The sequence below is a fragment of the Arachis ipaensis genome, chromosome B04 (assembly GCF_000816755.2).
Source record: "Arachis ipaensis cultivar K30076 chromosome B04, Araip1.1, whole genome shotgun sequence".
Classification (NCBI taxonomy): Eukaryota; Viridiplantae; Streptophyta; class Magnoliopsida; order Fabales; family Fabaceae; genus Arachis; species Arachis ipaensis.
The window spans coordinates 97,572,045-97,586,394 of NC_029788.2; the positions used below are offsets into that span (position 1 = coordinate 97,572,045).

General features: G+C 32.5%; 1 long non-coding RNA gene across 1 annotated transcript in view; it reads right to left on the reverse strand.

Annotated features, from left to right (window-relative positions):
- The window catches only part of LOC110271142, a 21,533-nt gene extending 15,540 nt beyond the window's left edge, over positions 1-5,993 (reverse strand). Inside the window, exon 1 of the long non-coding RNA XR_002361397.1 lies at positions 5,983-5,993. This is a non-coding gene — a long non-coding RNA (uncharacterized LOC110271142). The remainder of the gene's footprint in view (positions 1-5,982) is intronic.

The window sequence follows — 14,350 nt, forward strand, 5'->3', positions numbered from 1 at the left end:
CTACAATTTATTATTAAATATATATATCTTATATACAAGAATGTTAAAAATATTTACTATTTATTTAGGTAATCAACAATTATTTATTAACATGATTTTATATTATTAATTCCAGATTATTTATTTATCTCAAAAAAAGAAAAAGAATCAAAGGAATGGAGAAGTAAATTTATACGATAACATACATAAAATATATGGCGTGGGGATTAATAAAGGATCTAGGTATGTAGTAGCTGGCAATTTCCATGTATGCAATAATGGCCCAACCCCAAACGAACTGAACCATTTCATGAAACGTGTTTACACGCTGATCCAGCTGCGTGTGTATGACTGTATGTACGTCCCTGCTTCCATCTTTATTAAAAATTCCTCAAAGCACAAATGCATGCATATGCTTTGTCTGTTTGCAAATATATATACATACTATTATTTTTCTTATTCATGATGTAATTAACAACAACAACAACCAATAATAAAATTCGGAAATTGAGCCACACCAATGAGGGTTTTTTTATTTAAATAAAAAATTTATTATTTATTAATTTAAATAAAGATACAGAAATGTATCAATTTGTACATTTTAATGTTGATTTTGAAATCAATAAATGCGAAAACAAATTTTAAACGATATACATATAGTCATAATTAGTAAAAATGAGATAACTTTATTTTTCTTATTTTTACATACATTATAGTAAAAATGACTTAATTTTTTCACATTTTTGTTATTATTGGCATTCAGTGTGAAAATGAGAAAATAAATTTAAAGTAAAGTACTATTTTTATTCATAAAAAGCTAAAAATACTAATATTTTTATTTACAGAAGACGAAATTAAAAATTATACTCATAAATAATAGATTTTGTGTGTCTAAACTACTCCATCGTTAGTCTAATATTAACTCCGTTAATAAACCTTCCTATATGACAGGTTAAGGCATTATGTAGCAAAAGGAGGCAAAAAAAATTTTGATATGAAAGTAAAATAAGTGATATATTTTAATATGATAATTTTTGGTGTTTTTTAAAATTGTGGGAGTTTTGTGTTGAGAAGGTTGAAAAAAATTCAGAGTACACAAATGGGACCCTCCGATTTGTGTTAAAAAATTGAAAAAACTCAGAGTACACAATTCGGACCATGCGAGTTCTTTGGTCATGAAATTTTGCTTCACAAATCGCATGGTCCGATTTGCAGCTAATGGAATTTAAAATCTGAAACATGGAATTCGGACCATCCGTTTTGTTTGTTTTGGGTAATTTTTTTTTTACATTCTGAGGGACACAACTCGCAGGCTCCGAATTCTGTTTCCTCTGATCCCACAACGAGGTGAAGCACCCCTCCTCCCCATACACAAGTTCAACACTTCCTCTGGTTCCATATTCAAATTAAAAACTCGCAAAAGGAATCATGCGTACATTGTGTACATTGTGAGCTGTGTGACCATTATAAAAAATTCTAAAGCTAAATTTATTTCAAATTTTAAAACATTTCTCAGAAATTCATCCCAAATATGAATCCTAGCTTAAAAAAATCATAGTATACAATTGAATGTCAAAGAAGAGATTCTTTACCCCAGTTTCAAATGGGAGTAGTTGTAATGTATTTGAAAGCTCAATTTTAAAGCGGGTGCATGATAGAAAGTTCAATGGAAGTGCTTTTATGAGTTAGATGTGACGTTGTTGCAATTTGAAACGACAATGAATTTTAGGAGGTGGTTCGTCTGCTGTCCCAAGTGGAAGATGAACCCTTAAATGTACATTTTTGTTTTCTTGCAAGTGAATATGTTACTGAACTTCTTTTCCTTTATCCTTGATAGGTTTCAAACTGCAGTTACTTTGTATAATGAATAGACCAAATTAAAACTGAATGAAAGGCTTTAGAAGAGTTTTGTCTAAAAGAAAGATGCATGAAGATGTTCATGAGGTTAATGCTGAGGTGAAGATCCTAATCAAGTTACAGAAAATTAAAATTGAAGTTAGTATACTTATTACTTAAGTTGTGACTTGTGACTATCTTTGCTTGTGAAGCTTAACTTTGTGTGCAATGTGTATTTTATTTTGAGTACGTCCTGACCTAAATACTACTTCATATATGATTATGCAATGATGATAACATTAGTCCTAGGATTCATTATTGATCCTGACGGCAGCAATGTCATATACAACCCACAAAAATATCTTTTATTGAATTTTCTATCATGCACCTGCTTTGAAATTGAGCTTTCAAATACACTATAACTTCCAATTGAAATTGAGATAAAGAGTCTCCTTTTTGACAATTCCTTTTTGACATTCAATTGTATGCAAAGAATTTTTTAAGCTACGGTTCGTATTTGGATTATTTTCTGAGAAATATTTCAAAAATTTGGAAAATTTTTTGGTTTAAATTTTTTTTTATAACAGTCACACAATTCTATGCCACACAGGATAATTCCCTTTGTCACATAATGTCTTAACGTGCTACATAGGAAAGTTTACTAACGAAGTCAATACCAAATTAACGATGAGATAGTTTTGATACATAGAGATCATCACTCATAAATATACCTTTAATTTCCGTTTTTTAAGAGTAAAAATAGTAATTTATTCATAAATTTATCTCATTTTTACTGGCTACGATTGCGTATACCAATTAAAATTTGTTTTCTTATTTTTAACTGTAAAAATTACACTAAATATATAAATTGATATATTTTTTATCTGGTTTAAATTGATAAATAATGAATTTTTTATTCAAATAAAAAAAGGTTCACTTTGGGATTATGTTTGTAAAAAAGAGAATGGTGCTCAATGTTATTATTTAGAAAATGAATGTTATTTGAAAAAACAAAATATTTACTTCCAGTTTTATGTCAACGATGATTAATATAAACTAAAATTTCACAAAGACTTAAATCAATTTGAAAAGTCTGTATATACAAGAATTTTTAACAAACCGTATACTGCAAGTGCGTTTTGTCCCTTGTTTTTTTGTTGTGACATGGATAAATAAAGATGATGGATGTTTATTTATGAGTGGCACATTTTTTCTATGTTAAAGAAAATAAATTCTTAGAATAAAGAAGTTTGAGACGTAAACTTTATGTACCTATAAATACATGTACTGAGGTAAAGGAAATACACACAGAAATAATAAAATACTATTTTAATTTCTCTCTTGATTTACTACTAATAATTTTCTCTCTCTTTCTTTTATTACTGGATATAAATATAAGAATAATTTTATTAAACTAATTATATTAATACTAGAGTCTTCTATTTAGACATCTCTATTTTATATGTAGTATATCTTTTATTTTACAACATGTTATCAGTACGAGACTCTGATCAAATTTTTAGGAAGACTCAGGTAAGAAATTTTCATTATGTCGAAACTCTCTCATCTTGAATTCATTGTTCTTGATATATTTGGAAACAATTATTTATCATGGATACTAGATGCTGAAATCCATCTTGATTCAATGGATCTTGTAGATACCATTAAAGCTGAAAATAATGCATCCCAGAAGGATAAAGCCAAAGTCATGATTTTTCTTCGTCGTCATCTTGACGAAGGATTGAAAAATGAATATTTCACATTAAAAGATCCTGCAGATCTTTGGAAAGACCTTGAAGAAAGGTATAATCATCAGAAAACAGTGATACTTCCTCAAGCCCGATATGAATGGACGCACTTGCGTTTACAAGATTTTAAATCTATAAATGAATATAATTCTGCAATGTTTCGAATCACCTCACGAATGAAATTATGTGGGGAAAAGATAACTAATCATGATATGTTGGAGAAAATTTTCTCAACCTTCCATGCCTCGAATGTGCTCCTGCAGCAGCAGTATCGAGAAAAAGGGTTTAAAAAATATTCTGAGTTAATTTCTTGCCTTCTTGTTGCTGAACGCAACAATGAGTTGCTCTTGAAAAATCACGAAGCGCGTCCAGCTGGCGCCGCCCCATTTCCTGAAGTAAATGTGGCAAATCATTACCCCAGAAGAGGTAGATGGCAAGGTTTTAGTAACAAGAAAAATTATGGAAGGAAAAGGAATTATGTTCAAAAGAGAGGATCTCACCAGAAGTGGGATAAAGAAAGAAATATTGGGCAAAATAAATCAACAGAGGATAAGTGTTTCCGTTGTGGTGGAGAGGGCCATTGGTCACGTACCTGTCGTACCTCAAGGTACCTAGTCGATCTTTATCAGGAATCTTTGAAAAAAGATGACAAAGGAAAGAAAACAAATTTTGTTTCAAATGATGCTGAAAATTCCATCACTCATTATGATGTATCTGATTTCTTTGAGGATCCTGAAGGAAATATTGGTCATTTGTTCAATGATGGAATAGTTTAATATGTGAGATTGTTAAGTATCCATGTAAATAAATAATGTAAAGAACTTATTGTTAAGTTTTATTTTCTGTGTATTTAAGTTTCAAATGTGATGTATATAAATAATGAAATATTAATGTTTATGATTTTTGAAATCATTAAATGTGTCATGTTTAAAAATAAAATTTTGGTATATGACATTATTTTATGTACAGTATTTCGTAGAAAAATAATTCCGATCAAGTATTCAATTTAACTGTGCATACTACTCATTTCATGATTATTTGTCTTTGAAGAAAATGGTAAGAATATATAATGAAGATGTATGCCTTGCGGATAGTGCAAGTTCGCACACTATTCTCAAAAGTGATATATATTTTACCCATCTGGTGCCAAAAGAAGAATGTGTTAATACTATTATTGGCTCAGGCAATGTGATAGAAGGCTCCGAAAGAGCTATAATTTTGTTTCCTGGAGGAACAAAATTTATAATAAATAATGCACTATTATCTACCAAGTCTCTGAGAAACTTGTTGAATTTCAAAGATATTCGCCGAAATGATATCATATTGAGACTATGAATGAGGGAAGTCATGAGTACTTATGTATCACAACTCATGATTTAAATAAAAAGGTTATACTAGAAAAGTTACCCTCACTTTCATCTGGGTTATATTATACCAAGATTAGTGCAATTGAATCACATGCTACTGTAAACCAGAAGTTTACTAGCCCAAATGAATTTATAACTTGGCACGACCGATTGGGTCATCTGAAAACAACCATGATGCGGAGAATTATTGAAAACTCCCATGGTCATTCACTAAAGAACCAGAAGATTCTTAAATCTAGTGAATTTTGTTGTGCTGCATGTTCTTAGGGAAAGTTAATTTTAAGGTCATCACCAGTAAAGATTGGATTTGAGTCCCCTGAATTCCTAGAAAGGATTCAAGGTGATATATATGTGGACCTATTCATCCACCACGTGGATCTTTTAAATATTTTATGGTCCTGATAAACGCATCTTCGAGATGGTCACAAGTGTGCTTATTGTCTTCTCGCAACCTAGCGTTTGCGAGATTACTGGCTCAAATTATTTGATTAAAAATACAATTTCTAGAAAATCCAATCAAAGCAATTCGTCTTGATAATGCTGGTGAATTTACTTCCCAAGCCTTTGATGCTTATTGTATGGCTAATGGAATAAGTATTGAACATCCAGTAGCTCATGTTCACACACAAAATGGGTTAGCAGAATCACTTATTAAATGCCTCCAATTAATTGCTAGACCATTGCTTATGAGAACAAATCTCCCAACCTCGGTTTGGGGCATGCTATTTTACATGCCGCAGCACTTATTCGTTTGAGGCCAACGAGTTACCATCAGTTCTCTCCTATGCAATTAGCATTTGGCCAGCAGCCAAATATTTTTCATTTAAGAATATTTGGGTGTGTGATATATGTTCCCATTGCACCACCTAATCGCACCAAAATGGGATCCCAAAGAAAATTGGGGATATATGTTGGATATGATTCTCCCTCTATAGTGAGGTATCTTGAAATACAAACTGGAGATGTATTAAAGCCCGGTTTGCGGATTGTCATTTTGATGAATCAAAATTTCCAACATTAGGGGGGAGAGAATAAGCATCCTGAAAAGGAACTAAATTGGAATGCATCATCGTTGATGTATTTAGATTCTCGATCAGGGCAATGTGAACTAGAAGTTCAAAAGATTATACATTTGCAAAGAATAGAAAATGAATTACCTGATGCATTTTCCGATACAAAGAGGATAACTAAGTCGTATATACCAGTGAAAAATGCCCCTATTCGAATTGATGTCCCAGTAGGACAAGTAGCCACTGAAGCAAATTCACGCCAGAAGCGTGGCAGGCCTGTCGGTTCCAAAGACAAAAATCCTCGAAAGAGAAAAGAGGTTAATACTAATTCTGTTGAAAAAGACATAGTAAAGACACCTGCAGTTGTCCAAAATTCTAATATAATTTTAATGCCAGAAGACGTTCAGGTACCTGAAAATTGTGAAAATGACGAGATCTCGATAAATTATGTCTTTACAGGAGAGAAATGAGACCGAAATAAGACAATTGTCAATGAAATATTTGCATATAATGTGGCATTAAATATCATGCATGAAAGTAAGGATCTTGAGCCAAGATCAGTCGAAGAATGTCGACAAAGAAATGATTGGCCAAAATGGAAAGAAACCATGAAGGCTGAATTAGACTCACTTACAAAAGTCTTTGGACCTGTAGTCCATACACCAAAAGATGTAAAACCTGTTGGATACCGATGAGTATTTGTGAGAAAACGAAATGAGAAAAATGAAGTTGTGCACTACAAAGCCCGACTCGTGGCACAAGGGTTTTCACAAAGGCCCGGTATCGATTATGAAGAAACGTATTCCCCTGTAGTGGATACGATAACATTGCGTTATTTGGTCAGTTTATCTGCATATCATAAACTGCATATGCATTTAATGGATGTGGTAACAACCTATTTATACGGCTCATTAGAACGGGATATCTATATGAAAGTCCTTGAAGGACTAAAGATATCTAAGTCATCCAATGAATATTTGCAAGGGTTATACTCAGTTAAATTGCAAAGATATTTATATGGTCTAAAGCAATCTGGACAAATGTGGCATAATCGGCTTACTGAGTATCTGGCCAAAAATGGATTCAAGAATGATGATATCTGTCCATGTGTTTTCATAAAGAAATCTATATCTGGATTCATTATAATTGCTGTGTACGTTGATGATTTAAATATCATTGGGACTTCTGAAGAGATTCCAACAATTATAAAAAATCTAAAAGAAGAGTTTGAGATGAAAGATCTTGGAAAGACTAAATTTTGTCTCAGTCTGCAGATCGAGCATACAAAAAATGGGATCTTTATTCATCAAATGACATACACAGAAAAGATCTTGAAGAGATTTTATATGGATAAGTCACATCCATTAAGTACCCCAATGATTGTAAGATCTTTGGATGTGGAAAAGGATCAGTTCCGTCCCAAGGAAGAAAATGAAGATATCCTTGGTCCTGAAGTACCATATCTTAGTGCTATTGGAGCGCTAATGTATCTTGCTAATAATACACGATCTGATATATCATTTGCTGTGAATTTACTGGCAAGGTATAGTTCCTCTCCAACCAGAAGACATTGGAGTGGAATCAAGCAAATATTTCAATATCTTTATGGAACGGTTGATATGGGATTGTTTTATCCCTATGGATCCAAGTCACAATTAGTTGGCTATGCAGATGCTGGCTACTTGTCTGATCCACATAAAGAGAGATCTCAAACAGGATATCTGTTCATATATGGTGGTAGAGCTATATCACGGAGGTCCACGAAACAGACGATTGCAGTAGCATCCTCTAATCATGTTGAAATACTAGCGATACATGAAGCTAGTCGCGAGTGTTTTTGGCTGAGGAGTTTGATCCAATATATTCTGTCATCATGTGGACTGGTTGATCAGAAGATAGCCCCAACTGTCCTGTTTGAAGATAATACAACATGTATTGCTCAACTTAAAGGCGGATATAACAAAGGTGATAGAACAAAGCATATTTCTCCCAATTTTTTCTTCACTCATGATCTTCAAAATCAAGAGACAATTGATGTCCAACGATCCGCTCAAGTGACAATCTGGCAGATTTATTTACAAAGTCACTCCCAAAATCCTCCTTTGAAAGATTGGTACATGAGATTGGGATGCGCCGATTTCGAGACATTAAATGATGTCGGCAAGAGGGGGAGACTGTACTCTTTTTTCCTTGGTCAGGTTTTTTTTCCCATTGGATTTTTCTTGACAAGGTTTTTAATGAGGCAGTCTCTATCACAAAGGATATTGTACTCTTTTTCCTTCACTAAAGTTTTTCCTGTTGGATTTTTCTTTAGTAAGGTTTTAACGAGGCAATCACCCTAAATGGTCATCCAAGGGGGAGTGTTGCGACATGGATAGATAAGGATGATGGATGCCCATTTATGAGTGGCACATTTTCCCTATGTTGAAGGAAATAAATTCTTAGAATGAAAAAGTTTGAAACGTAAACTTTATGTGCCTATAAATACATGTACTGAGGCAAAGGGAATACACACAGAAATAATAAAACACTCTTTTCTCTCTTGATTCACTACTAATAATTTTCTCTCTCTTTCTTTTATTACTGCATATAAATATAAGAATAATTTTATTAAGCTAATTATATTAATACTAGAGTCTTCTATTTACACATCTCTATTTTATATGTAGTATATCTTTTATTTTACAACATTTTTTAATTTGTTTCCTTTTTTTATTCCTTTTATTTCTTTTATTTCTCAATTTTTTCATCTTTCTCAATTCTTAGCTTCCATTTCTTATGTTTGTTTTTTTGGTTAATTTTATATATATAAAATTATACAGGGTTTGATTGGATACAAACAAAAACTAGATAAACTTAATTAGTTCAAAATTCCAAATCATTAAAATGTGTGCGAGAGATTTGAAACATGATTTGAAAGTCTGCAATTGCATTAAGCATAGTTATCAGAATCGGACCGGACCGGACCGGTCAGTTCGACCAAAAAACTAATAAATTAGTGGTCTAGCCGGTTCGGTTGGTAAATTGGACCGGACATGCATGCGAACTGGTCAACGGTGGTCAAATCTGTTGAAAATTGGTCGGTTTGCACCTCAGATCACATTAGAACCGCTGAGGATCCACGGTGCACCTGCAGGTCGCCGGACTATGGTAGGATCTCCCTCTACTCCCAAAAATGTTGAATGCGGGATTCAAACAGGAGACCGCGTGAGCATACAGCCTCCCCCTTCCCACTATGCCAAACTAATTGTTTAACATATATGACAAAAAATATATATATAACAAAACCTCAATGATTTTTTATTTTTTTAATCCTTTTAAAGGATGATTCACATGAATACCAAACAAATAACAACACATAGTATATAAATACATTGATATTAATTGTTTATCTTTTGTTTTTTTTTGTTCATTTAAATTGGAAAAATATTTTGTACTAGTGACTAATTTATTATCTCTTTTTGCAGTATAAATTATATCTAAGAATTGATATTTAATTGTTATTAATATATTTTAAAAAATATGCATTTAACTTTTAATTTTAATTTTATTTTTATAATTTTATATTTTTATTTAATTATGACCTGGTCAACCGGGTTAATCAGTGACTCACCGGTTGAACCAATGACCCAGTAATCCTGTCGTATGACCGGGTCAATTACCGGTTTAGTTCTGATAACTATGGCATTAAAGCTATGTTTGTTTGGAGAAAAGTAGAAAAAAAATAGAGAGAAAAAAATTGTAAATTTTTATTTACAATTGTATTAACTTTTATTATTATTATTGAATTTAGTGTCAGCTTAATTTGACAACAAAAGTCTTGACAATAATCATTCTTGTTGAACTTTTAAATCGGACAATAAATTAACATCAGAGTTTGTAAAAACTACACATTTGACTTTTTTTTATGGCAATATTCATGAAAGTTTAATACTATTGTGGTGGTTTTGAGCCATCACAGTTTTTTGCACTGACTTTTTTAAAAAAGATTGTGGTGATTTAAAATTATCATTTTTTGCTTCAACAGATTCAAGGTGTATTTGGGTTAGCGTTTAGAGTATTAAAAACTCGTTTAGTTTTTTTGAAAGTTTTACTTTTTTGTTTGGCGATTTTTTTCTTTCTCTAAACGTAAACTTGATTCTATCCTTCAACTCACGTTTACCAAAAGCTACAATTTCTAATTTTTGCGTTCAACTTTTCACGTTGTACTGAAATTTATTTCTATGTACCAATTGTGTCTTTTATTATTTATATGATGAATTTTGTTGTTTTTTTATAATATTATTTCTCCAATACTCTCTCATGCATATTTTTATTTTTTTTATAAAACTCTTATTATTTTTTGTTTATATAATTTTTTTACTGTTATTTTTGTTTTTTTGTATGGAATCTTTTTTTTCTTTGAATTATGATAAAAAAATATTAAAATTTATTTAAATATCTAAAATAAAATTATAAGATAACATAAAATAATTATATCTTTTTCTATAATTTTTCATCTAAAAATGATTTTAAATAATGTAATCCAAACAATATTTAGTTTACTATAATCCATTTTGGATAAAAATTACCAAATATAAACCACGTTAATACCAACTCACTTTTAATCACAATCAATTTTACAAAATTAATTTTATACAAACTTCTATTTACAAACCGTAATCCAAACACACACTAAAACAAGTTGAAAAATTATAGTAGTTTGAGCCCTTTGATAATTGTAAATTTTTCATAAATAATTTTTTTCAAGCAAAACTCCTAACCCTCACCCAAGATAATATTCATTATAGGGAGACATAAGGTATACATAACCAAGAAAAACTAAAGATTGTTTTGAGTCTTGGATGAGAGAATCAATAACTAGGAGTGATAAAAAGGAGTGCACAATATTATTCTTTGCAAATGTTTGGTGGTTATGGATTGCGAAGAACAATAAAATCTTTAAAGGTAGGAAGAGAAATTTTGAAGAAATAAAACAAGTGCTTTCTAGAAACAAATATGAGAAAGGAAAAGATTGGATCATAAAAGAAATGGACTGGAATAGAAGAGGAGGTATAACAGTGCTACAATATGCTTCTACATAATCCTATGTAGGACTGTTGAAGAACGGTTGGAACTTAGGAATGCTACACTTGAATATCATTTTATGTTTTTGATTTGATTTTAATTTATGTATTGTTATTTTATTGTTTTTATTTTTTATTACGGTAGAACCTAGGCTGGTATTTTCTGTTGAGTTGGTTTCAGATAATTGTATTTTATGGTAGGAAACATGTTGAATCCTCATCACCCTTATTTTCAGGTAATAGTGAGTGAAAATCATATAAAAAAGAGCTAGAGGGAAGAAGAACTACACAGACGACGAAAATGCTTTACAGCAATGTCAAGGCAGAGAGAAGACCAATTGAGAGGTTATAGACAACAATAAATTATGAGAATGATGATGACATGAGAACGGATGGTGGTAGTAGCTATTAGTTTGGTACAAAGGGTTTAGGAAAGAAAAGAAGAATAATTTAGAAAAGTATCATATTCATTTCTTTTTCTTGATTACAAGGTTCTTACCAATATATAGACCAAGAGTACGCTAATGAGCACGCTAATTATAGAATAATATCCTAATAAATTACATTGATTTTTTTTCTGATTCTTTTTGATATTTTTCTGATTTTGTTCCCTAATTATAATTTTCTAATACTCCCCCTCAAGGTGAGTAGTGGGATCACCAATACTCAACTTGGTTAAAACTTTAGCAAGGGCTTGTCTTGAAATTGCTTTAGTAAGAAGATCAGCCAACTGATCTTCTGATCTCACAAATGGAAGCTCAATAGTACCATTCTCAATTTTTTCTTTGATAACGTGTCGATCCACCTCAACATGTTTTTTTCTATCATGTTGTATGGGGTTCTCTAAAATTCTGATTGCGGCTTTGTTGTCACATTTCAATTGGCTTGGTAATTGTGGTAGAAACCCAATCTCAGTCATCAATTTTTTTATCCACAATACTTTAGTTATGCCTTTAACGATCCCTCGAAATTCTGTCTCTGCGCTTGAAAGTGCTACAACTTTCTACTTCTTGCTTTTCCAAGTTATCAGGTTCCCTTCAACAAGTGTAAATTAACCAGCTGTTGATCTCCTATCGTTTGAGTTGCCCGCCTAATCTGTGTCAGCGTATGCCTCAACCTTCAAATGGCCATTCCTCATAGCGGCTTCCATATGATCTTCTTGTGGCTTATGCATAAACTGACTTACTATTCCCATGGCATAAGCTATGTTAGGCCAAGTATGTGATAAGTAAATTAGTTTTCCAACTAGTCACTGGTACCTTTCCTTATCTGCTAGGGTGGCACCTTCTACTATCTTCAACTTGTGATTAACTTGCATGGGCGTATCTATTGGTTTGCAATTCACCATTCCTGTTTTTGCCAGAAGGTACAAAATGTACTTTCTTTAGGAGATAAAGATTCCTTTGCTGGATCGCACAACCTCTATTCTTAAGAAATATTGTAGTCTTCCCAAATCCTCAATTTCAAAGTCTGTAAATAGATTCCTTCTCAATTTTACAATTTCTTCATCATCACTTCCCGTTATGATCATATCATCCACATAGATTATTAGGCAAGTGATTAAATCTCCCCGTTTTTTCAAAAAAAGGGGTATGTTCAGAGTTGTTTGCTTGTACCCATACCTTTTCATGACCAATGTGAATCTTCCAAATCAGGCATGTAAAGATTGTTTAAGCCCATAAAGAGCCTTCTTTAACCGGCAAACTTCATGTTTTCTAAATCCCGTTGAGAAACCTAGAGGAGCATCCATGTACACTTCTTTCAACTCTCCATGCAAGAAAGCATTCTTGACGTCAAATTGATGGAGTGGCCAATCTTCATTTGTTGCTCTTGAAAACAATACCCTGATGGTGTTAATCTTTGCAACCGGTGAAAAGTTTCAGTGTAGTCGATACCATAGGTCTGTGTATAACCTTTGGCCACCAACCTTGCCTTGCACCGTTCAATGGTGTCATCTGCCTTGTGTTTAATGGTAAAAACCCATTTGCACCCGACTAGCTTTTTTCCTATTGGTAGGATACACTTCTCCCAAGTTTTGTTCTTCTCTAGAGTTTCCATTTCTGTATTCATGGCTTTTCGCCATTCAGCTTTCTCATTGGCTTCTCAGGCAATTTGATGCACCACTATTTTATGGTGTATTTTAGGTTGAATTGAGTGGATTTTATCCATTATTCTCACACTTATTCATAGAATTTTCATGTTTTATATTTTTCTTCCTAATTTTGTGCTATGATTGAAAACATACTTCTTTGGCCTTAAATTTGCTAATTTTAATTCTCTCTTATTACCATTAGATGCCGTGATATGTGTGTTCAGTGTTTTCAAGTTTTATAAGGCAGGAATGGCTTAGAGGATGGAAAAAAGCATGCAAAAGTGGAAGAAACACAAGAAATTGATGTTTTGAGAAGCTGGTAGCGACGCGTGCGCATGGACGACGTGTACGCATGGCCGACGACTACGCGTGGCCAGTGCCGAGTTCAAGTGACGCGTACATGTGGCTGACGCATACGCATGACAGAGCTTCACATGCTACATTAAACAGAATTCTTCGGGGGCGATGTTTGGGCTGTTTTTGAGCTAGTTTCAGGCCCGAAAATACTGCTTAGAGGCTGCAGAGTGGAGCTGGAAGGGGGGAATCGTTCACTTTTCATTCATTCAATTTTAGGTTTAGATGTAGGTTTCTAGAGAAAGAGAAAGGCTCTCTCCTCTCTCTAAGTTTAGGGCTTCTTCTTTCAATTTCTCCTTAGGTTCAGGTTCAATCTTCCTTTAATTTAGTTTTTGTCTTACTTTTATTTGTTTAAGCACTTTAGTTCATCTTCTCTTGTTAATTTCCCTCTTTCGCCATTTTTATGTTTATGAGCTCTTGTTAAATTTGATTTCTGTTAATGCAATTTATGTTTTCCATGTTTATTGTTACTCTCTTTAATTATTAGTCATTGATGCTTGCAATTGGTTATTTAGATTTAATATTCCTTGTTAATTTTATTATTCTTTTATTTTATACCTACCAAGTGTTTGACAAAATACTTGGTTGAATTTTAAATTAGATTTTTGTATGCTTAGCTTGGATTGAGTAATTTGGAGACTCTTGAATTGTCAAGGTCTCTTGTTGGTTGGTGATTGAAAGTTGCTAGTTGGCTTGAGCTTCACTAACTCTAGTCTTTGATTAGGACTTGTGAACTCAAGTAGATTTGCTCACTTGACTTTCCTTCAATGGTTAAAGGTTGCTCACTTGACTTTCCTTCAATGGTTAAAGGTTAACTAAGTGAGAGCAATTTGTAATTACCATCACAATTGATAATGATAATGAGGATAGGAATTCCGATTCTCAACCCTTGCTAGGA